The 26,360-nt window shown below is 48.0% G+C and overlaps 1 protein-coding gene across 2 annotated transcripts in view; it reads right to left on the bottom strand.

Moving 5' to 3' along the window:
• Positions 1 to 26,360, bottom strand: part of LOC138452951 (zinc finger protein 271-like) — a 123,848-nt gene that overhangs the window by 7,351 nt on the left and 90,137 nt on the right. The window lies entirely within an intron of this gene.

The raw sequence follows: 26,360 nt of genomic DNA, 5'->3' as shown, positions 1-26,360 counted from the left end.
CACCGCAAAACTTGCAATGAGGCACTTAGTCCGAATATTCCATTTTTTTGATCCTTCTATTTCTCTACAAATCTCCTCAGCATTTCCAATATCTGTCCAGAGCCCTGCATTCAAGGTACAGATGCCTCATGGACCCCACGTTTCCTTTATCATTACATACTCTACAGATCAATGTTCGGAACATTCCGGGGAACGACGAGGACTTGTCTAACTAGTTCACGCAGACCTCTTCTATCAGGAATTTCAGAAATCCACTGGTGGTTTCCCTAATGGCTTAACTCCAAAAACGAGGAATCTTGTTCTAGCTGGGGCAGTCCATGAATTAATCCTCAACCATGAATAAAGATATTTCATTCAGGTGACTGTCCCCAAGCCAGCGGATCTTCTCCAAAGTTTGCCCTCCATGTATTTAATAAGGCTGAAGTGAATAACCACCAGGTATTAAAGTAAACATCCAGAGAGCTTCCATAATCTGGGAGGTGTTTCATATTATGTTAATGTGGTCATCAACAAAAACATTGTTTTAATTACAGGTTACACACAAGTATTTCAACTTGGTTACTACTTCTACCTTTTCATCATTAAAATGCTAATTACAAGGAGTGTTTTGTACTTTTAAGTAAAATTCATGATTTGGGTTTCGATTGATGTTGCTCTCTGGGTCATTATTGTACAGAGAATTAAGCAACCTTTACAAGCGTATTGGCAGTGTAAAAAAGAACATCATTTGCATATACCAACCCATGTACCAACCAGTGAAGATGTTCTTAGCCTACCTTTGTGTTGGGAAATTCAAGCCTTCTTTAAATAATTTGGATGTCAGCCACATCTAATTTAAAAAGACGAATGCATGCACTTTAGGCCTCTGCTCATTCGGTCCATAAACCCTGCCCGCTTAGTATCTAGACACACCTGTAGTGGTGTTTGTTCATTGAGTACAACGATCAGGTTAAGACTTGCAGGGTCCATGCCACATTTATGCAATTAAAATGCTGGTGAGAAATCTAGAGATAGAGCATACACTGGGTGTCATGTCTATTTAATTACATGATTAGCTAGATTTGTTAAATGTCATGATTTTTACAATTGCAGAGAAATCTGCTCCAAACTCAATTTCTGAGTAAGAGAGGATCCCTCAAAAGTCTGCTAAAGTGGCAATTGTTTAAGTTTTGAAGGCTAATATTTTAAGAAAGAATACTTGCCTTTTGCAGAGGGTTGGCAGGCAATTTGACCACTGTGTAGACAGAAGGTTTTAGATAAGTAGTAACAAGCTAACATATTCTTATGGTGCTACGGCTGAAGGAGTTAGGAAAGACGACATACACAGTCTACACCAATAACCCCAAACAACCCACTAACGCCTCCCAGTACTTAAGTGACCTTCTCTGATCGCCACCACCAATATGCCAGGCACTGCACGCCAATCAACGGGACCTGCCAGGTACATTTACTGCAAAAACTTCATGTTAAGCAAAGGATCCTATGAACCACCATCCTCCCTTCAACCAACTCCACTCATGCCTTTCAACTCACAACACTGTGGGCTCTTCAAAATAAGATCTGCTCGCTTTCAGGCCCGGTCTTATTTAGTATGAGACTAGATAACCATCTTTATTTCTTTATGATCACAGAGTCCTGTCTTTCTGAGACATTTGCACCCTTGCTTCCCTGGCCCTGGGCAGACAGCCTGCAACAGTGTAACCCCATCAGAGCCTCTAGACCGAACATTTCAGTCACCCGAGTTCTCCGTTCAGCGGTTGGAGACGCTGTGCACAGTAACGGGAACAGCTGTGGATAATTAGCGCACGCCAAATGTCAAAAACATGCAGCAAAGTGTTGAGGCGCCTGGAAACTGGATTGTTCCGTAATATGTCTGCGCTCAATAAATAATTGTCTATATATCTATGCTGTGCAACGGCTGCAACCATGGAGCATTCCTTTGCAAAACCTAACAAACTCTCAAAACTTACTTGGGATTTCAGTGCAACAGTGTCTCCTAACATGAACTTTGACACTTGCCAAAGCAGGTTGCCATTGTTGCAGCATGGAGGTTCTGCATGGTAGAAAGGGGTGGGGTTTAGCTACTAGTGTGACCTTTGAATAAAATAAATGAATAAATATAAAAATAAGCATATAAAGCAAAATGACAAGGAAGGAGGGTTTTCTGTTGCAGGAGGGATTTGGACTGTCCCAAATGAATTCAGCAATTAATATACAACGGCCATAAGCTATCTTGCCCCTCACACCAAGAGGTGGACTGGCAAGAGGGGCAAAGGGGCAATGGTCTCCAGGCTGGCTGGGCTGTTACCCCATGGGCCAAAGCTCCAACATGTAAAATAAATAATACAAAAACAACAAGTCTGTCAGAATCTAGCCTGCCCTAAAGGAGCCCATACTGCTCAGATTATGTGTAAATGGGCTGAGGCTTTTGTCTTGATTTTAGCAATGTTGTAGATGTGCCTGGATGACCCCCATGCATGGGCCTTGTGACGGGTCAGAAGAAGGACGCAGACTATTTTAAGACATTTTTAACATGGTTTTTATTAAAGTAAAGAAAATGCCTATCTGTCCCTACTATGGGGTATTCTCTACCTAACAACCTAGCTAAGGCAATCGTCCGACATCAGTAAATGTCTTAAAAGAATCTTCCCACCATCCAAACTAACCCTAACTGACCCTCCCACTAACAAAACCGTTAACGATAGGAGAACAACTCCCTTCTCCTGTATTCTGCTACTTGCAAGCTTTTGTTTAATAGCAGATTTTTAAATAGTCTCTTGTGATTTCTTTGATCAGTTTGTACAGTTCTCGCAATGGTTCCTTGAGCTTTGGTTTCTTCCCCCAATGGTGCTTCCTTGATTCCAGACTAATATCTATTTTCTTATGAGTGGTCTTATCACTGTTCTCCAGTTTGTCTCTTAATGCTGTACTCTTTTCCTTGTTGAGGCTTTCTTTACCGAGATTGTAATGAGTGTGCGATTCGTATAACCAATGTCCTTCCCTTCGCTTGGATTCACTATCATAGTGTCTTTGCCTTCACTCAGATGGGTATGAATGTTCCTATTTAGCTTCACGTACACTTCTTTTACTTTCCTGTTTATCATCTCTTTATCCTGACTGAGAAGAGTATGAATACTTTTGTAATGATTCTCATTTGTTTCTCTTGCTTTCCCTGATATCGTCTCTTTATCGTGACTGAGACGAGTAGGAACACTCACACTAATACATCTCATTCACTTCTCTTGCTTTCTCTATTATCATCGCTATCTTGATTTAGACGTATAGGTACAACCTTGTAATGATTCTCATTCACTTCTCTTGCTTTCTCGATTATCATCTCTATCTTGATTTAGACGTATAGGTACAACCTTGTAATGATTCTCATTCGCTTCTCTTGCTTTCTCGATTATCATCTCTATCTTGATTTAGACGTATAGGTACAACCTTGTAATGATTCTCATTCGCTTCTCTAAATTTCACTGATGTTGTCTCTTTATCGTGACTAAGAGGAATATGAATGTTCTGATAACGATCCTTCACTTCCTTCCCAGGTCTCCCATTTTCCATGTTACCTGTCAACCTCAGGAATAACAACACTGGGGATTATTTTTGTTCTTGCTGGATTCCTCTCTTCACTTGACTGACTTCTCGTCTTCCTTTGGGCTCTCATACTTTGCAGTTTCGTAAAGGATGACATTTCACTATCCAAGTTACCTGGTTGTTAGGTGGTTCCACCCACGTAGTGGTTTCGGCTTCATTGCAAGGACCATCGGTCCACGACGAATGCTTCATGGTCACACCACCACTTGCTCCTTCTCCTGCTCTTCAACTTACAGGAAGCAATCAGTTGTTTCCATGACAATCAGTCCGGCTTTAGAGCATCCAGAGGCACGGAAACTGCTCTTGTGAAGACCTGCTCTCAAATCTTGACACTAACACTCCCTCTGTCCTCATTTGCCTTGATCTCTCCTCCACCTTTGACACGGTTAACCACAACAGCCTGATCTCACGGCTTCATGACACCCTGGGAATCACAGGTCGGCTCTGGCCAGGTCAACCTCTCTTCTCTCCAACCACCCATCCCAGGTCGAACTTGGTGCCTTTCTCTCAACTATCACCCTCTCAACCTGTGGCGTTCCCCAGGGTTCTAACCTACCCGACTGGTTTTTCAATGTCTACATGGCCACCCTGGCACGTGTGATTGCCACTTTGACCTCTAAATCCAGTGTTACGCAGATGACACGCAACTATCTTTCAGGCTACCATCGGCTGCCTCCTCCTCCTCACTCATACCTGACTGTCTGTCAGCTATTCAGGATTGGTGTACTGCAAACGACCTCTGTGCCAGTAAAATTGAGATTGTTTGCATTGAGACCCCTGCTCCCGCTTTCCCCCTCTCACTCTGGCCTGCCTCCCTTGGCCCTGCACCCACCCCCACCTGTGAGGCCAAAAACCTTGGGATCATCTTCGATTCCACTCTCTCCTTCTCCTCACACATTTCTGACATCTCAAAAAAAGTCTATCTATCAACTACACCTCCTCAGAGGCACTCTACACCTTTTCTCACTTCCCCCCAGCAGCTCACTGTCTCCAGAGCCCTGGTTCTGGAAGGACATTGGTTATACGAATCGCACACTGACTGGCCGCCTAGTGTACCCCAGAGTCTCACAGGTCCCAGGCACCCCTGCCAGTCCTTCTGAACTTGCCTCAGGCCCTGCACCCCACCCACTCACTGCACTTGCAATAAATCCTGTGAGCTTCTCTCTCCGCACTTCCCCAGTATCTACTCTCTGGGTGCATTTGGTCCCCTGCCCCTCCCTCATCCTGCCTGCACTTGCTCTACAGCTCTGCCTGTAGAGCTTTCTGTCCTTTGTCTTACCCATTAATGTGCACTTGAAAAAACCGCAGAATCGCAGTCAGGCCTATTTGTTGTATCTTAACTGTTAAATGTACCATATCCACTTAATCTGCCTGTGCAAACCGCCAAGGCTTCAGAAATTCAAGGGCTCTGAGTGACTGTTGTTTTTTCCCTGTGTTCCCACCCTCCTTGAGCGCTTTGAAACACTTGCCTGTGTATAGGCACTTTACAAATAAACAATACCATACCATATGTCACATGAATACAGATACACCCTTTCACCTATACTTTACACTGTCACAAACACATTGAAACACATTAACCCAGTGTGACAAATCCCAGGGTATTGTCACTGCTGCCAGGGAGGAGCCTCAGGCAGGTGAGGCTGCTACCCGATAGTCCCCCTGAGGGTGGTACTCAGCGGGAGGTTCTCATGGGGAGGGAAACCGCCTATAGGACCAGTGACGACTAGTATAGGAGACCGCAGTTTCTATTTACTTGACCCCTACCTTCCTCATTCTCCTGTCCTACACAAACCGATGCAGTTCCCAACACTTCCATGTTTTTACAGATTAGAAAATCCCATCCTTGTGAGACATACTGAGACGAGGAAGGTTAGGGATTACCCATTTGAGTGCATAGAATGCCCCTAACCCAATAAAGAGTAATCATTTCAATACTTTGATGAAGAAAAACTGCAGAGGAATGAGGAACACCCCACTGAACAAGGTACACTTTCAAGCCAATACAAACACTTTGTGGATATAAAGAGGGGAAAAGGACTGCACAAGTGGGCTGATCCTCCCTGTAGGAGCTGCGAGAGCCAGCACGGTCCAGGAAGGAGCACAGCAGACCGGAACACCAAGAAAGAAGCAGGAAAGCCCGGAGCCGGTCCAGAGTGAGAGAACCTCTCAACAACCCCAGCGAGAGAAGCTCCAGGTGTTCCTAAAACCTGGGTATTGAGAGAAGGGAGAACATGCTACTCAAAGGAAACTTGAAGCTGCCGAGTTGCCACAGCCTGAAGGAAGACCATGAGATCAGGGAAGCCCACCGCTGCTCGCAAGTGCCAAGGAAGACCCAGGACATGTGCGGACCACAGGAAAAGGTACGCTCATTGCTGGGAATGCGCTGGGGCCCAAGAAGGTGGTGGAAAGCCCAAAGGGGAGAGAAAAGCTGAGAATCCAGGGTCTAGGACTCTGACCAAAGGGGAGAGACATTGTCATACCTTGGGTGGCATGATAGTAATTGGCAGGAGAGTGAACCAAGTCTGGGACCCGCACCCATAAGAGGAAGAAAGATCATGATCATTCTTCATAGTCACAGTACCAGGCAGAGTAGTGAACCAGGTTGACTGTGCCAAATAAAAGCTGAGAAAGACCAGGGGAAGAAGTAATTCCCCTGACTTGACAAACTCCCTAGAAGCATGAGAAAGGCCACGGGAAGGGAGACATTCCCCCCACCAATATTGAACTGTCCGAGAAGCCTGAGCAATGCCAGGTGAAGGGAGTCATTCCCCCATCAAACATTGTGTTATCTGGGAAGCCTGTGAAAGGCATGGGGAAGAGAGACATTCCCCCATCAAGCACTGAATTAACTGAGAAGCCTGAGAAAGGCTAGGGGATGGGAAACATTCCCCATCAAGCATTGTTTTATCTGGGAAGGCTACGACAGGCCAGGGGAAGGGAGGCATTCCCCTATGAAGCATAGTGTTAACTTAGAAGCTTGAGAAAGGCCAGAGCAAGGCAGACATTCCCCCAATAACTGTGTTATTTCAGAAGCCTGAGAAAGGGAGACATTCCCTTATCAAGCATTGTGTTAACTGGGAAGCCTGAGAAAGGTCAGGGGAAGGGAGACATGTCCCTAGCAATTACTGTGTTATCTAAAAAGCCTGAGGAAGGCAGAGGGTAAGGGAGACATTCCCCCATCAAACATTGTGCTATATGAGAATTCTGAGCAAGGCTAGGGGGAGTGAGACATTCCCCCCTAAGAGACCTGAGCTACCAAAAACCTGAGAAAGTTTAGGGGCAGGGAGAGATCCCCGAACATCGGAAACATGGGCCAGAGGGGAGGGAGTCACCCCCTGGTCAGGAAGACTAAAGAAAGTTACATCCCAAGGATACCATAGTGAAAACTCTATGACATTCAATTGATATTGGGAACCTGGAACTTTATGTTGCTTCAGAACGAGACTGTAACCTGGCGAAGGGAGGCATTCCCTAAAAACAAAGTCTCAGTTTGGACCGATTGAAGCCCCCACGCCCCCCCCCCCCCCAAGTTATTTAGTTTCATTCATAGTGTAAGGGAAGGCAATTGTTTTTTGGCACAGGACGGTGGATTCTTTACTTTGGGACATCCTGACAGATTCCATAGTACTTTGGTTGAGGCTGGGAAAGCCCTCTTAGAAATAGGGTGGGATAGGTCTTCCTTTTCCTTACTTTCAGACCACAATAAAAGTCTTTACCATGCTCTGGCTCCTTCTCCATCATCAGTGCGAGGAGCCAGCAATGAGACGCAGACACAGAGGACTTATGGTTTTGGTTATAGACTTTTATTCAAAATAACTAGGGGTTGGAAAATGCCTCGCTATCCCTAATCTTCCCTACCTCAAGCAGAAACGAAGGGGTCGGTCCTTTGTCAAGATGTCCAAAAGTAAAAAGAAAATGCCCTGTGTCCGAAATCCTATTCTGGCTCTCACACTATAAAAACTAACTCTAAAGTGCAAAGGGATAGTGGACCTCATTAAGAGTGTGGCAGTAGCCATGCCGGTAAAACCGGCACGGCTGCCGCCAAAGTCATGAGATTACCAGCACCCGGCAATGGCCAATTACCAGGGTATTTCGACCCCGGCGGACCCGGTAACTGCTGGTAATCATTACTCCCCATTCCCATTGACCCCTATAGGGGTCAATGGGAAGGGGGAGGTAGGATGCACCGGCACCATTCACAAACTCGTAATGAGGCCCAGTAGTGTCTTTGGATCTCAAGGTGCATAAATGTTTCAACTTCAACACAAAGATGTAAATCCAATGAAAAAGTTCCAAGTGGTTAATATTCACAGTACCTGGGAATGGCTCAATTTCCCTGGTTTCGTTTACCAATATGAAAAGGTCAAACAAAGAATAACCAAGTTCTTTATAACCCAAAAAACATATCTCCCTCCTCTTGGCACATTCACAGTTCTCTGGGAAAAATAATTCCTTTCCCAGGTTGCTCTTCACATTTCAAATAATTTAGAAACCTAAGGGTATGTGACTTCCTATGAATTCTCCTTTCACTGTCTTCCCTCTTATCCCAATCTCAAGGGTATGGGTCTTCCTTGAGATACTTCTCCTCCTGTAACTTACTACACACTCTTGATTTTGCCTGGTGTACTTTCTTCCCAGGAATTCTTTGCAGTCTTTCAAATTCCGATCTTCACCTGGTGTACTCTCCTGCCAGGACTTTCACACAATGAGTTTCCCTTTTATCCATGAAACGATATTTGCCCACTGTTGGCGTATTGTTCCTTGTTTAACAATGTTTGTTTCATTAATACATCTCTCTTTCACGCAATGGGCTTTGCCCCTAATCCCAGTGCATTCACTTTTACTTGTCTTTATTTCACAATTACTTTGCTTTCTCTTTTAGGGTCCGGGTTCAATAACCCCTTTGTGGCATAACTTACAGGCATGTTAGCTTTTTGACATATTTCACTTTGCTCGCGTGTCGCTTCTATGAAGCGGCGTACACTCCCAAGCAACTCAGTAACCCTTTGGCATGACTGGGCTTACCGAGTGCTTCTCTGCTTCGGTTTACTGGCTCGGTGGGAAACCAATTAGGCGCTGCAGCACCTTCGCTGTGTCTGTATATGGATCCTGCTGCCTTGCGCTCTCGGACAGCGAGCCCTCTCCACCCCGGCTTCCTCTTCTGCCGTCTGGGTCAGCCTTGAAACAGTTTCTCATAGTGTCTTCTCCCTCAGTGAACTGGTAGGTGACCATGCACCCTCGGGGGGGATGGCACAACATCATTAGGAGAAGGCGCTACCCCCCTTCCCTTTTAGGGATGTTCCCTCCATTCCTCCCTCAACCATGTACCAGAGCAACATGGCACAAAGAACAATATATCAGCCACTGAGACAAGAGCGAGAGATGAAGATCACGAAGACCGGTAAGCCCACACATCAGTCTAGTCTTAAGAAACAATTCAATCATGCTTGGAATTTTGAAACCAGGGCAGCTGACAGTAGGGGGAGAGAGTGGCAGAGACTGGGCTGCATGGAGACCTGCATGTACACAGTTTCACGGACTGAGTTTCAACCTCTTGAAATCCTGCGGTTTCTCATTTCTCATTAGCCATGTTTAATCATAAGAGGGATCCCGTGGAGCCATTAAACAGCAGAGAGGTATCATGCTTACTACAGTGCAGCGTTGGACCCAGTTGTGTTGACAAATAGAGACAGTCCACTCTCCGCCTTACATTGAACATCGCTAAGCAAACTGTTTAGATAAAACAGACAAACTTTTGGCCAAATCGATTCAACATACACCAAGGTGATCCAAAATGAAGATTTCTCTATATGTCCTGATGAGGGCGTTGGTAGGAAAATCACATCAAACACCACGCCCGAAACTCGAGTCGACACGATAACAGCTCAAGTTCCATTTTAGGCTTACATACATGTGTGTGGCAATTGAATATATTAGAACAATCATAATATATCCCAGTACTATATTAAACAATTGATGCATTTTTGGATGACAAATATTTTGCATAGAAGATCTAATGGTTAGACCTTTTGGTTTCTTAAACAAACGATTACTATTGCGTTTTGCACAAGTATGACTGGTTTTTGAATGAGTATGAATGTGATTGATATGGATGAGTCGGTATATGAGATCAAAGTATGGTGTGTTGTGTCAAGATGATAGAATTGTTTAAGCTTAGATTTCATTGTATTTTCTCATTAAGGTTTTAATGATTGTCAATTAATGATTAAAAAATGCAAAAGAAAAAAGGTGGGCACCACTGAGGGCCTCATTACACGGATGGTGGTAAGGATTTACCGGTACCGGTATTTTATCGGTAAATCCTTACCGCCTTACTACGAGGTCCCTTTGCGGGTTGGGGAATTTAACGCCTGTTTTTTGCAGGCATTAAAAACCAACCCGCAAAGGGACCTGGGGAGCTAATTACGGTACCGTAATTATGCCCTATGGGGCAAAAATGGGAATGGGGAAGGGCAATGGTGGAAGGGGGAATTACCGCCCCGCCAACCTTGGAATGGGGCGGTAATTCCCCTTTCCGGCAAGGCGGCGCCGGTATTTTACCGGCATGAACCATGGCGCTAATAGCGCCATGGTTCTCCGCCATCCGTGTAATGAGGCCCTTAGTTCCAAAGTAGATTAATATAAGTTCAAAATTATAATTGTAAAGATGTAAAGGAGCAGCCTGTGCCAAGTCCAGAGACACCTGGACTCAATATATGCCACAAACAAAAAAACTGAGTGGTAAGGTGGAATGAACATAGATCATGCGTATGCAATGTCTATATGAACTCGGCAGTTGCTAGACATTGGTTAGAGAAGAGGCATAACCTATCTCAGATCAGATTCCAAATCTTGGAGGTGGTTAAGATGACCAATCCACACGAAGCCATCAATTTGAAACTGGACAGAAGAGAAACATTCTGGATTGATCACCTTGGTACTTTGAGCCCACACAGCATTAATGAAGAAATCAACTTTCTCTGTTATATCTAGGGTTTACTAATCAGAGTACAGCCTTCCCTAGCATTTATGGAGACAGCACTAGTGCACCATTCTTTTACCTGGAATTGTACGTTGCTCTTAGAAAAACGGTTTACCAGGGAACATTTGCCAGGCAACCCCAATCAATAACCATTGATGGAGAACATTATTATCTGCTTAATACATACCATTTGGGCTATCTTAGTAAAGTCAAATCACACATGCATTATCTTTAAACACCTACCAATTGTTACATTTTTGCCGATTACGACAAACAACAGCAACTGGGCGTGAGGATTTGGTCTGCAACATGTGGCATAAGTCTACTAATGACATCTATAGTCCTCACCCAATGTATGGAATTGTGGGTTATGAATCGTTTCACATCCCTGTATTAGCATCGATGTGCACCACTGAGAAGCACCTCGCACAGAATCTAGATTCATAATAACATGCCCACAGTGCACGTTGGCAAATTCCAGCATCTTGCTTCTTTGCAACACCCGTATGCCACCTCTGCCTATCACATGTCCATTCTACTAATTAGTATGACATTAATATGTATGGGCTCCGCCTGTTATCATCTCTACTATGGTGAACTCGTATGCTCCCAATGTTCAGCTCCTGAACTTTTGGGAATCTCCCACCCCTCTGCAGTTACCCCTTAACAAATGTGTGAGTCTATCTGGGACTGCACAGTGGTAATCAGATGTCATATAGAAGGATCATGGCGAATGAACGTTCTGATCTCTACCTCTCGCCTTTCTGGGAAATGCTTTCTTTTCTTAAACACATACGTGTGCCTGCTTCTAAATCCGTAATCCCACATTCACATGATGGCAACATTGTGAGAACCATGTCTTTCACACCCCAGGGTGTGCCGTCTCCAGGCGTCTGTCCAGACGCCATGGCAACGGTACACAAACAGCTGACATAGCGCTGCATGCGTGCTCTCCATGCTCCCGTAGCGCTATGTGACTCAGCAAAGGTTTTCCCTTGAAAGGTAAGCGCAGGGCCCACGCATTCCTGCATTAGATTGCAGAATACTCAGGCTTAAAACACCGACACAATGCCCTTTACCTTTTGATTTATAGAGACCTGCGTTCGAGCCGTGAGTGGGAGATAGTACAGTTACAGTGAATGCACTGTCTAAAAGCGAGCATGAAGTCAGTAAGCAAATACCCTTTCACTCCACTGAGCAGTTAACTATGAAAGTGAGCGTTTATACTTCTAGCAACTTGCACTTTTTGCCTTCAGGTTACTGAACAGAGAGCTTTCCATGCTTCCTGCAAAGATGATTTGCTTTTCGTTCTTCTGAACATCATGACAAACTTAGAAGGGAACTGTCCACAAGAGCATATGTTTCATGCCTAAACCAGACTATGCATGTATAATTATCTGAAGGCTACAACACATGTTTTCTTTTCTCTTTCTTCTCTCTTCCCTTTTTAACGCCATTTTTGAAAACCCCTCTTGGTATGTATATGTCATCTTTATTTTATGATCTGTGTATTTTTCATGCTGGTTGTTACATTATTTTTCACATACGTATTGTGATACCTGTATATATTTGTTTGTTTAATAGAGGGCTTGGCGCTGATGAAGGAGTTTGAAAACTACAAAATGCATTGGCTTTAGAGCTCTCTTATTTACTTTCGGGCCCAGCTTTTGTTCCGATATTAAACTACTTACCTTAGAGTACTTTTTGAATACTTTCAACGAGTTAAACGGAAAAAGATACATTAGATGAACTTTACTCATACCATTGTCAAGTTTCGAGCAACTCCGTTAGGGGTACAGCATGAGAGCAATTGTTCAGCTGGGTATGCCACTCAGTTTTATTGTTTGTGTCAATTAATGACTGTCATTTTTTGTACACTGTCTTTATATATGATGATGATCACAAAAGAAAAAAGAAAATAAGAATAAAATAAGAACATGTCAAAACCAATCCACTCTGAATTCATTTTTATAAGAAGGTATTGAAGTTGAACAGCTCATAAAATAATGTGAATGCGAGGAGAGTCCGTACGTGTCCTTTGGCATTTGTACTTTTGGTGCTGTTGAGTCAGCATGAGACTGAGTTACTTCACCAGGAGAAGAAGGTCATTCTCCTGTTGGCCAAATAAGAACTTTATTTAATGCCTTTTGGTTTACTTTTCTTAGTGGCAGGGATAGAGTACTTGGTTCGTACAAAGGACGGTATATACATTTTATTTTACTTACATCCTGATGAGCACCCGAGTCATTCTAAGTTGTGGTCGGGGAACCCCTGCCCCTGTTATGCTCACCTGGCTCCCACAGGGGCGTCGATCTGAACTGGACAGCTACGGTCTCCACCAATGTGACGTGTAGTGCCGAGATGACGGACTGGACTGGCCCAACTAGCTTCGTTTGCTTGGACCGTAGGAATATTCTTCTGCAAATGGAGAAAGGGAATTAACCACCTGTGGAGTTGAGCGTTAACCCCCCCCCCCCACTCCCACTGTTCTCCCCACTGATCACCTTTGATGTCTGTGATGCTGGAAATGCATCGGAGGGACAGGGCCTCCGTATCCTTGTGCTTTTTATCGTGTGTTCTGTCGTGTTTTCCGCGCAGGAGTTCATGTGGGACTCCTGGCGGTGCAGCTCTCTTTCTTTTGGTTTGGTGAACGGACCCGTGGGATACCCTTATGACACCCATGGGTGGGGGTACAACCCTGTGCCCCTAGTGTATGTTTTTGGGCACCTGTGGGTGGCCCGCAGAGCAGGGTATGGCCTGGTGGCAGCTCCATGCTGAATTCGACAGGTGCGCGGAGTATCCTCCATTTTGGGATACCCCGGCCCTGCCATTGGGATCGGTTGATTCCTGATGGAAAACAAGATGGCCCCGGTGGCCTCTTGCTTTCTATTACCCATAACCTTGTTGTTTTCCCAAAGTCCTGTGAAGCCCTGACTCTGTCCCTTCCCCCTGACTGGCTGTTGGGTGGAAGTGCCATATATGGTGTTATTGTGAAGGCCCGGCCAGACTGGCTGGAGCCTTCCCGGTGATGTATGTTGTGGGTACCTCCTGTGGGTGGGACCTGGGTGAATAGAGTGTGTGACGAATATGCATTCTGTGTTGTGGATGTCTAGTATCTGGTGGTTGACACAATGACTGAGACAGCCCTGCCCGAAACCGGTATTAATGCAGCTTGGAGTGTTGAATGGCTCGGTACTTGTCCCAATACACATAACTTGTTGTGAGTGTCTGGAGAGAAGTGAAGGGCCTGAATACCTCGTGTGCCTGATTGGCTGCCTGCCTGCATGAATGCCCGTAGTCATGATTGGATGCTTGAGTGTGACCCAGCGGAATGAATGGGAGATCATCAGTATATCTGGGGACCTCTCACTGCTAGGAATCGTGTTCAGAAGCTGAAGTCCACTACGACGAGTAACTGGAGTAACTGACGCTTGACCTTGAAGCCCTGCTGGACGAGAGGAAGTGCTGTGGCTCTTCTTCACAATCTGAAAGCTGCTGTGCCTCCAACGACTGACCCAGAGAGGACCTGGTAAGGCGACCTCTTCCCGAGCTACGAGGGACCATCGTGCACAGCTGATCTTTGCCAACGCTCCCTGGTAGACAGACCTTCGACAGGCTGCCGACCCGATACGGGGACTGCTGCGGACCTCCAAGGAGAAGCACTCGGACTGTTGTCCGCCACTGTCGACGACCGCCGTCGCCGACCGGAGCCGCCGTGCTCCCGTTTGCCTAAGAACTTCCATTGACCATCGGACGTTTTCGCCTGCATCGTCATCCGCTTGTCTCCCGCTGGAGAAGGCCCGACTGTCGACGCGCCGAGGAGTATCCACCGGTGGGTTTCCCACCACCTAAAGACCACAGAGACGCCGACGACTCGACGCCCTTGCTGGGCCACAATTCTTCATCATCTCTTTGCGGTCCAGAACTATCGTCACCGGGGTGCTCCGCACGCCTCTTCCTTGCAGGACGCCAACGCTCTGTCGTCGACGAGCACCGCTAGGAACGAAGCTGCCACTTCCCTGCCGTAGTTCGCCCTGTTCACCGTCGGACGTTCGATGACCCGTGACTCCCGCCTTAAAGGGAGGCCACTCAAGAAGGGCCGTCGATTCCCCGACACCGAACGCCGAGTTCCTCGACACCTCTCGACGATCCGTGACTCCTGCCTGAAAGGGAGTCACTCAAGAAGGATCGGTCGACGCATCGTCGGAGAACTCTACTCCACCAGGTACATTGGGGGGGTGAAACCTTAATAGGAAGAAGTGAGACTATTGAACATATGGAATGGGCTTGTGCTATATATCTTTATTTACAGGTTGCCCAGGTGGGGGGATCTCCACACAGAACTGTGCCTCGTGGTAGGGGTCAGTATTCTGCCTACTGTTTCAACCATCTTGCATTCCTTCCTATCTCTATTGCTGGTTTCCTCGTTATTAATCTGTGTGACATTTTAACCATACAGTTGATGCACTTCAATGAGATTTGATAACATTGGTGGTACCACTTTAGAATTGTATATATTTATCATTATTGACTTCCGAGTACAAAGCGCGTTATTGTGATCGTGTACATACCTTTGAATATTAATTATATAAAGACTGTGTTTTCAGTAATACATTGTATGGACATTCCTTTGTGGGGGTTCAGGGACTACACTGTACTTAAGAACCAGCCTGCATCACCTCCTGAGAAGCTAGGCCTTGATTGCTCGTCCATTGCTACCTTATAGAGAATCTTGGCTGGGGTCCTCTGTGCCTCTCCTCTACCATATAGAGAGCAGAAGTACAGACACCCCCTACCAGTCTTTACAATGTCCCCTCTTACAGTCTCACCTGATGGTTTGGAAAGATGAGCTCTCCATCCTGCATTGAGCGCAGGGGCGCGTATATAACCGGTTGCTTCACTGGCTCGAAGGAATTGGTGAGTTCCAGAACAATATTGACTCTGAGATTCCCGGCAAGACGCCGTAAGTATGTAGTTCGTAAGAGTTAAAATGTCTGACTTTCACTCTGTCTGGTTCCTTGCAGGTTGCAGCTTGACCCTAGCGAAGAGTTCCTCGTGGCAACCGGTAATATTCAGGTAAGGATTTGTATTATCCAACACAGTTCGATAAAATAATGTCAATATGTAATCTGTTGCTTTCTCCTTTAATCAGGCGCTGAGAGAAAGTATGAAGTCTCGGAGAATGATGCCTCCGGCGGTAAAATCAGGTAAGTCTATTGTGGTGAGGCGGTTTCCCCTTGTTTGTCCCTTTGTTTCACCTTGCTGTCCTTTTGTTTCCCCTTAGGGGCCGGGGTTCGGCGAGGATGCAGTGGAAGCTGCGCCGACCCGTGAAGAGGAATAGTACTCCAGGTGGTAAAATCAGATAAGTCTATGGGGGGTAACTAATATTGCCTCTGTGTATTCCCTTGGCTCACCTTGCTGTTCTCGTCTTCCCCTTAGGTGCCGGAGTGCGACGGGAACATGCAGGAGGATGCGGTGAAACGTGAAGATGCTGCGAAGGCCGGTGAGTTCAGCGCGGCGCTGCAGCAGGCGAGGCGACGCGCATAAAATAACTTCTTTCTTCCAGCTCGAAGGCGCGATGGATCAGGAATTCAGGAAAGGATCAAAGGTATTGCTCTTGTTCTAACCTTTTCTCATTCTTTCTCCCTTTTTCTAGGAGCTCCAGACACGAGGCGGGCGTGGCAGAAGACTGGATGCAGACTTGCAGGCACGGTGAGCATTACGCTGCTGGATGCAGAATAACGTGAAGCGTGTGCTGCTCTTCGGCCGTGGTTTAAATAGCCTCCAAAGTAGTCCCAGGTAAGTATTCCTCCCCAGCCCCACCTGAGTAAAAAAATAGTCCCTTGGTAAAGTAGTCCCTTCCAAGCCTCTTTTGGCTTGGAGCTCTTGCAGCATGGTCTGCATCAGGTAAGTTTGCAGCATGGTCTGCATCAGGTAGGTTTTAATCTATGAGCCTGGTGCCTATTGCGCCAGTACTGACTTTCCATATGAGCCTGGCGCCATAGACGCCAGGACTGCACCCAAATAGCCCCTAGCAGGGGTTGTTGGGCTTGCTTGGAATAACTTGATCCCTGCTTCCGGGGTTGCTGGACTTGGTCTGGGTCCCCGGGGGTAGGCATCATGACAGCACTCCCCCCAAAGGCCCCTCCTAAAGTCGTTCTTCCCTGTGGTTTCGGTTTGTCTGGTAAATTTCGGTGGAATTTCTTCACCAATCGGGGTGCATGAACGTGGTCACTAGGTTCCCATGACCTTTCCTGTGGTCCGTAACCTTTCCAGTCGATTATAAAAAAGTTTTGACTTTATCAGCTTGGAGTCCAGGATGTTTTTAACTTCAAATTCGGGTTCCCCGTCTACAAGAATGGGGTCTGGTGGCTTGGTTAATCTTGTCCCTGGTTGCACTGGCTTCAAACGTGACACATGGGAGGCCACCAGGGGGCGCGGGCAAGATGCCCGCCTGAATCTCATCCTCCCCGTATGGCCCCGGGAAACCCACAGATAAACATGCCTTAAGTGCTTTTTAACCTCATCTACCAGCATTCGTTGAGGAGGGGAACCGCTGTGGACTACCCAGAAGCTTGTCCGGACTTCGGAGATGCCCTTGTTCCCCAGATAGCGACCCGTGAACGGTGACCCCCTGCGCCTGAGGGAAGGCCCCGGGCGGGAGCCGCGCATCGCTTGGCCGCGTAGTGGTGGGAGGAGTCGATTTCCCCACCCGCTCTGACTCGTGCACCGAGGCCTGAGGTGCTGTCGACGGCTCGGGCGGGCCCTGCAGAGATCCCCATCAGCGGCTTACGCCACACGGCTGACGGCCCCCGCCTCTCCAGACATCCCAGAGGAGCCCCCATGCTGGATGCGGCGGGTCATCCGACCCCACCAGACAGGAGGAACGGCCTGCGCGATCAGCACACAGGGCCCAACGCCGGACGGTCCTTCAGAGAAGCTCTAACAGCTGCCGGCGACCGGCTCATCCATTACTGGACAGTGACCTGCCCCCATCATAGGAGATACAGAGGAACCACCGCTATACCTGCCCCGGTCCAGGGCTCCAGGGGGGCCTGTGCTCCCCCCACCGCTCTCACCACCAGTGATTCGTCTGTGTCCGGGCCAACGCGGTGGTGCGCCTCGGAACCATCTCAACGGCCTACGTTTCCACACCTGACCACCGCCCCAACGGCCTACCTCCCCACGGCCCCCACGGGGCTCTGGACTAGTGGCAGAAGCGCCCACCCGACCACTGGAGAAGGCTCAGGCCGTCGCGGGAGCGCGCCGGGCCACTCCACCACCCGCCACCCGGAAGACACCTCAGGAGAACCCTATAGCTTGGTGCGATCGATACCCCATGAACTGGAGGGAGACCCTTGCGCAATACCAATACACGCCTGGGTCCCACGACATGGAGACCGGCACTGCAGCCTCGCAACCCCCGGACATGGATGCCATACAGAGCAACATCCAAACGATCCTAGAAGAGATTAGGGGTATGAGGAGAGACATGGGGGCCAAATTGGCAGACCTCACGGCCAAGGTTTCAACGCTGGAGGATCGGGTAGAAAGGGTCGAGTGCAACCAGGTATCGACGGACATCCTCGAGGCGCAAATGGAAACTAGATTTCAGGAACTGCAACGCCGCGAGGAGCACCTCCGGCTCAAGGTCGACGACATGGAGAACCGGGAGAGGAGAAACAACTTGAGAATTTCTGGCCTTGAGGAGACGGAGGGAGAGACCCCGGTTGGACTTGAAAGCAAAATCCAAGACATCATCAGAATTGTCCTGGGGTTGGACTCTGGGGAGACTCTCCTGCTTGACAGGGTCCATCGGGCTGGCGGGGGGGGGGTAGAGGCCCACGCTCAGTGCTTGCAAGATTTCACTACTACAAGGACAAGGTTAGGGTGTTGGAGAGGGCGAGAACCATACGGGATATTCAACATGGTAGCTCCAGGGTGACGATTTACCAGGATCTCTCGTCCCTCACTCTCCAGATGCGAATAAAATGCAGAACTATCACCAGGAGGCTACAAGAAAAGGGGACACGCTATCGCTGGGGCCACCCATTCCACCTAGCATTTGAATGGCAGGGCCAGAGGTACCAACTAGTCACGGAGGCGGAAATCCGAAGGGCCACCGAGGATCTCACAGGTGACCTCGCTGGACCATCAGAAAATCAGAACGAAACCAACAGAGACTGCCCTCGTGCCCCTCGAGGCCCAGACCTCTCCCAGGGGAAGCTAAAGGTCAAAGGCTCACGTAAATTTTGAAAAACCAAACATCCACCCACAGACCGAGGAGACCCTATATGAGCACACAAGCCACAACCAAGGCTCACCTTTCTGCGCAGAAGGCCCGATCCACACCCCACGGGAGCATGCGACGATTCATGGAGCCCGCCGGTCATAGTGTGTTTTTCCCACGACCAGTGGGGAGTTCTCTGTTCAATTGACTTTGGTCAGAGTTGAAGTGTTGCCCATTTAGAGGCTGTTGAATGGTTTCATAGGAAGTTACACGGCGACTCCACACGGACAACTGTCGGTGTCTCTCCAGGCGTCATGCCGTGACACGCCCCGTCAGGGGCGAAGGGACACAATCAGGTACTAAGGCCGGGGGGTGCCTGGCTCGGGAGACACTACAGCCAGTTCACCACTGCGGATCAGAAAGGGCCGGTACTTAACGAAGAGAGGCATGTTGGAAAGCGCTACACCTAAGAAAATGTTTTCCCGGGGCCAGGGAAGCGACCCTGGTGGTTCGTTGCCAGTCACATCCCCACCCGGGGACCCGGCGGCAACGCCCCAAAAAATGGGTAAGGGGGGTACGGGGGGAGGAGGGGTGCCCCTTGTGGGGCTCGAGGGGAAAGGGGAAACCAGCTCAAACTATGGACACTTTCTTTGCAACGGGCTCTGAGTAGCAGTCACTTAGAGGAGATATCAGTGCGCGTAACAAAAACTGACAATAATTGAAGCAAAGATAGGCACGTTGAATGTCAAGGGCCTTAACTGCCAGAATAAGAGATCTCTCACGAGTAATATGTTCCATAAGCAACACCTAACGGTTCTCTTCCTACAGGAGACGCATTACAGGCAAGGCAGGGAATCGAAGATCAAGGGGAAAGACATTGGGTGCAATTACTGGGCCTCACATAGAAGTTCTAGGAAGGAAGGGGTGGGAATCCTCCTGAGCAGGGCGTTCCGTTTTACAGATATAGAAACCAAGAGGGGTTTTGGTGGTCGTTTCCTGGGCATTAAGGTAACCTGTGAGGGAGAGCGCGTTACCCTGGCCACTCTATACGCGCCCAACTCAAAACAAATACACTTCCTCACCCAGGTCTTTCATGTCATGGATGAGTGGGCAGAGGGAGCCATGATACTGGGGGGGTGACTTCAACCTTATAATGGGCCCGAGGCTTGACTGGTGGTCCGCGAGAGGGGGGACACCCAGGGGCATTTCCAAGGACAATCTGGCCCTGCAGGCCCTCCTGAGAGAGCATTATTGGGTGGACGTTTGGCAAAAAGCAAACCCGAGCAAGGGTGGGTACACCTTTTTTTTCACCCCCTCATTGCACCTACACCAGAATTGACCTTTTGTTAATCTCGGAAGAAGGGAACGGGGTGGCACAATAGCCAAAGGTGGAAGCCATAACTTGGTCGGACCACGAACTGCTCATAGCAAATTGGTCACTGCCCATCTCCCCAAGATCTTCTCGATGGCGTTGTAATGATACACTTCTCAGGGACCCGGTATTTCGAGATTTCATGAGACAGGAAATGTTGGCCTACTTTGAGACTAACGACACCGGTGAGACGGATATATCCATGGTGTGGGATGCCGCGAAAGCCACTTTCAGGTGCCTTCTCATAGCGGAGGGCTCGAGACGTAAACGGGAGAGGGGCCTAATCGAGGGTAAACTCTGTGCAGAGCTGGGCGCTCTGCGAGCCAGACTGGGCCTCCCGGGGGTTGATCGAGGGGCTCTCTTGGAGGAGATGCAGGGTAAAAGACAGGAACTCCATAAGGTCCTCATAGGGGAAGTTATCAAAAAAATGAGATACACCAAGCAGAGGTAGTACGAACGGGGAGATAAGGCGGGGACCCTACTGGCGCAGAGGGCTCAGGGCTGCAGGGTTGAGAGAGGAGTCACTCGTCTCAGGGATGGAGTGGGCAGGATTCATGGGGGCCGTGAGGAAATAGTGGAGTGTTTTGCTGACTATTACAGCAAACTCTATTCCAAAAAGGCAGGCGAATCACTGGAGGACATCCGTGCCTACCTGTGAGAACACCCTCTGCCTAGGCTGTCCGACATGGAGCTAGAGGTCCTGGAGAGAGAGATATCGGAGGAGGAGGTGGAGGGCGCCATCAAAAGACTAAAGGCGGGAAAGGCACCGGGAGAAGACGGCTATACAGCTGATTTTTACAAGCAGACCCAACCCGTCCTGCTGAAGCCCCTGGCAAATTGTTTAACCAGATCAGGAATCGGGAGTCCATCCCACCAACATTTTTGCAGGCCCTCATCGCTGTTATACCCAAACCCGGCAAGGACCAGATGGAATGCGGGTCTTATAGACCCATCTCACTCCTCAACCTGGACGCTAAGATCTTTGTCAGAATCCTGGTCACCAGACTCGAGGGCTGCCTTCCGCGCCTGGTACACCCCGACCAAGCGGGATTTGTCTTGAACAGGCAGGGTTCCGATAATATGCGGAAGACGCTCCATGTGCTTGCCTCGAGAGGGGTCCGCGACGAAGGCGCGCTCCTACTGGCCCTTGATGCGGAGAAGGCCTTCGACAGGGTCAGCTGGGCCTTTATGGGGGAGGTATTCACGACCCTGGGTATGGACCCGAGGTGGCTGGGTTGGATCTCCGCGCTCTACTCCTCCCCCTCCGCTAGAGTGGTGGCAAATGGGACCGAGTCGAGGACATTCCCCCACGAGCGTGGTATACGGCAGGGATGCCCTTTGTCCCCACTAATCTACGCACTCGTGATGGAACCATGGGCAATCTCGATCCGAATGCTGCATGGCCTCTCGTGCTATGGGGACCTATCGGGGTACAAAGTTAATCTGGGGAAATCAGTGGTGTTCGTAGGGGGTAATTTACCAGACTCAGAGATGGCTTTTGTTAACAGGCTCCCCTTTAGGCTGAGAGACGACGGATTCCGGTACCTCGGAGTCTAGGTCACCAGTGATCCCGAGGGCTTTTACCCGGCCAATTCCCCCCCCCCCTCTGGTCAGAAATCCGGAAAGACATAGAACGATGGTCAAGGTCGGGGCTCTCCTGGATGGCACGTCTCAACCTCATAAAAATGGTAATCCTTCCCAAGTTTTTATTTCTCTTTCAAATGCTCCCGGTGCTGATCTCCAAAACATTTTTCAAAGAAACAAAGCGAGTCCTCCTCAACTTTCTCTGGTCAGGCAAGAAACAGAATCTGTCATGCGCAGTAGGAAGGTCAGACACACCAGGAACACCGCCTTACAGAACACTCATACCCGCTGTGATTCTCTGACACATAACACAGCGAGAATCTCCAAATCACAGTCAGCCCTTCACATAAACACGATACCTGTGGTGCGAGGGAAGCGTCACCAACTTCCAGACTCTGTCAGAGGGCGATACTATTTGTTCCCTCGTTTCCGCTGGCAACTGCCATGGAGATTGCGAGAGGGCTGGAGCAAGAGTAATCGACGATAACTACTTCCTGGTTCCAGGCCGAACACTCGGTCACGTGCCCTGAGCTCCGCTCACGTGACCAGGAGTCGGCAGGTATAAAAGCGACGCACTTGGATCACTCGTCGATTCACAGCTGTTTCGCGACACTGTTTGGCGTTTTCGATTCACGTTGGATTCATTTGGTTACAGATCTCAAGCTTACGGATTACGGACTGGGTTTTCTTGTTCCTTGGATTTGGCGTTTGGTTTCTGCTTGGATTTACGGACCTTTTGACTTTAGCTCACGTTTCACGGATTGATTGGATTACCCTTATCTTCTTTGTCAAGTATTCTACGCTCTCCAGAGTTCCTCGAACTGCTAAATTACCTCAGTTTTCAGAATACTTCCAAGAATCCTCAGGTGGTAGTCAGCGCTGAGTTTCTGGCGTCTTGGCTTTGAAGGATTACCGACGCTTCCCTGCACCACAGCCTCAGAGTTACTGGCAGTTAGAATATAACCCTTGGGTAAGACCTATTTCAATAACAGTTACATTGTTGACAGTACTGTGTTTGTTTGTACTAATACTTTATTAATTCCACAGCTCTGGGGTCCTCGGAGGCGTCTGTTCCTGCGAAACAACAACAACCACCTGTGGCCTCAAGGCTCGCACGTGGAGTGAATTTTTCTTCTCTCCGTGTGGAACTTGGGGACAGAGGCCCATATATTCTTCACAACGAGTCAAGTTACGACAGACTGTGAAGCCGCGGGTTGTGTTGAAAATGGAGGCCGCAGCCGACGACCCCGTGGCTGCATTGGTACAGGCAATCACAGTGTTAAGGGCAGATATTACAGCTGCCAATACCACCATACATCAGCGGTTAGACCTCATCCAAAGTACTCACAATCCCTTACCCGCTGATCCAGAGTTTGGCGATTTGGCGGCGGCCCCACCAGCAGTAGCGCCACCTATTGTTCCCACTGTAGCACCTCAAGTTCCCGTATTGGTGCCCACACCCTTTCCTTTGGCTGCTCCAGAAAGATTTCATGGGGATTCCCGAAAGTTTTGTACATTCATAAACCAATGCAAATTGCATTTTCTATGTAGAACTCAGGCTTTCCCTGATTCCAACACAAAGGCAGCATTTACATTATCTCATCTAGCTGGTACAGCTGCCGCCTGGGCAAACCCGTTATTGGAAAACAATAGTTCTGTTCTGTACGATTTTGATTTACTAGTCACAGAACTGTCTCAGGTATTTGACACATGACACAAGGCTCAGTCCCGGGATCTTGAGTTATTGGAATTATCCCAAGGAAAGGGTTCACTCATAGAATATATTGCACGATTCAATCAATTGGCCGCTGAGACCTCTTGGCCTGAAGCAAAGAAAGCAGTGGTGTTTTACAGAGGACTCAGTAATTCCATGAAGGACGCTATGGCTGTCATACCCTCTCTGCCCACACAACATATAGAACTAGTTGACCTTGCCCTACAGATAGACGCACAGCGTTCTGAACGTAAAAATGAAGCATGGTTTCCTAGTACAGTTCAGACCTCCTCTTCCACAGATACCGGTAGCGAACCCATGCAGATAGGCGGAATCCGCAGTCCGATTTCCCAAGTCGAGCGAGAACGCCGTAGAACGGACAACGCCTGTTATTATTGTGGCTTAAACGTTAATTTTGTAAAGACCTGTCCTCGGCATCCCAAGACTAAAAATTCGGTTTTTCGGACTGCTCGACCCTAGATTCGAGGTCCGGATCGAGCAGTTCATCCACTCCCTCGGAAATGATACCTGCTTTTGGCAGGGTGAGGCCAGTGGTGGTACAGGCTACTTTGAAACCCACTCCAGAGGTCACTCACACAGTTTCTATTGTTATTGATTCAGGTGCCACAGGCAATTATGTTGATATAATATTGGCTAAGTCATTGAATCTACCCCTGGTTACCAAGCAACACCCAGAACCTGTACAGGCAGTTGATGGCACGGCATTGATTTCCGGTCCGAGCAGACAACAAACTGCCCCAATCACCATGAATATACAGAACACCCATCAGGAAGTGATTTCTTTTGTTCGACACCACAGTTCGGGTTGATATTGGGTATTCCGTGGTTAAAACAACATAATCCCCTGATTGACTGGAAGTCTGGGCATGTTCATTTTGAGTTGGAAATATGTCAAAATTTTTGCATCATCACACCCGAAGGCATTGATTCACCTCCACGTGCTTTGGGGGCCATAGCACAACTCACGTTGAACGATGACACTTCTTCTTCATTATCAGAGCCACACTTGGTGGGGGCGGTTGTAACAGGCATTCCTTCTGAATATCAAGATTTTCAAGAAGTTTTTGATAAGGGTTCTTCTGAAATTCTTCCTCCACATCGCCCTTATGATTGTCCTATTGACATAATTCCTGATTCATCATTCCTTCAGGGCGCATTTATTCATTATCTCCCTCGGAGGAACAAGCTCTCAAGGATTACATCCAAAAGGCCCTAGAAATTGGTCACATCCGACCTTCTACCTCACCAGCGGCCAGCCCTATTTTTTTTGTTCCCAAAAAGGAGGGCGATTTACGTCCTTGCGTGGATTACCGCTGCCTGAATTCCATCACCATAAAAAATGGTATCCTATCCCTTTGATCACTCCATTGTTGGATAGATTAAGTCACGCCACTGTCTTTACAAAACTCTATCTCCGTGGAGCATATAACTTGCTTAGGATTCACCCCGGAGACGAATAGAAGACTGCTTTTTGTACTCAGTATGGGCTGTTCGAGTATGTGGTTATGCCCTTTGGGCTCTGTAACGCCCCCGCCAGATTTCAACGGTTCATGAACGAGATATTCCATGACTTGCTGGATGTATGTGTAGCTGTATATTTAGATGATATTCTCATTTTTTCACAAAACCTAAAGGAACATGTGACACTCGTCGCAAGGTTCTGTCCCGTCTTCGCCAAAATTCACTTTTTGCTAAACCTGAGAAGTGTCCGTTTCATACTGACAGTGTGGAGTTCTTGGGATTCCATATTACGCCCGGGGGTCTATCCATGAATCATTCTAAAGTTCGTGCTGTGTTGGATTGGCTGAAGCCCAGTAATCCTAAGGCATTACAATCCTTTCTGGGTTTCTCAAATTATTACAGGCGTTTTATTCAAGATTTTTCCTCCATTGTAACACCCCTGACTGCACTAACCAGTCCCAAAGTGCCTTTTTTATGGCTAGAAGAACATCAGACAGATTTTGATGCATTAAAGACAGCGTTTACCACTGCCCCCGTTCTGAAACATCCCGATCCAGAACTCCCTTTCATAGTGGAAGCGGACGCATCCTCATTTGCCCTTGGCGCAGTGTTATCCCGGCATTGCCCTTATTCAGGTCAATTACATCCAGTGGCCTTTCATTCCCGAAAATGTTCCCCTACCGAAAGCCATTACACCGTCATGGAAAAAGAATTATTAGCAATAAAAGATGCCTTTCAGGTTTGGCGACATCATCTGTTAGGGGCCAGATTTCCTATCACGGTATTCACAGATCACCATAATATCCAAGACTTAGCCTCACTCAAGTGTACCAATAGCCGGCAGGTGCAATGGCATTTATTCTTTGCGGCTTTCGACTTCCAGATCAAACACAGATCAGGCCTGTCGCATGGAAAGGCAGATGCACTATCACGTTCCCCTGGCGGAGTCTCCCTACCTGTTTTTCCGGAAACTCTATTAGACCAACATGTCATTTGTCTATGTACACCTCCTGCACCACTACTGAAATCGATTCGAACATGGGTTTCATTACATCCTGAACAAGTCTCAGAGTGGAATCCAGTGTTTCATGATGGTTTACCTTTCATCCACAACAAATTATGGTTACCAACAACGGAGACCCGCAACTTTGCTTTGGAGTGGTCCCATGACAGTGCTATCAATGGACATCCTGGACAAAAGAGGATGTTCGATCTCCTCAAATGCTGGTGTTGGTGGCCATCCATGAAACACGATGTTGAGGGCTATGTGAACACATGTGCAATATGTGCCCAGTGCAAGCATCGTCGGGGGCGTCCAGTGGGCCTTTTACATCCTTTGCCTGTACCCCCTCGACCCTGGCACACAGTGTCGATGGATTTTGTGACGGATTTA

Source organism: Ambystoma mexicanum, chromosome 4p (assembly GCF_040938575.1).
Source record: "Ambystoma mexicanum isolate Mex_15411 chromosome 4p, UKY_AmexF1_1, whole genome shotgun sequence".
Classification (NCBI taxonomy): domain Eukaryota; kingdom Metazoa; phylum Chordata; class Amphibia; order Caudata; family Ambystomatidae; genus Ambystoma; species Ambystoma mexicanum.
The sequence above is the reverse complement of the archived record's forward strand: the minus strand, read 5'-3'. Positions and strand labels throughout refer to the sequence as shown.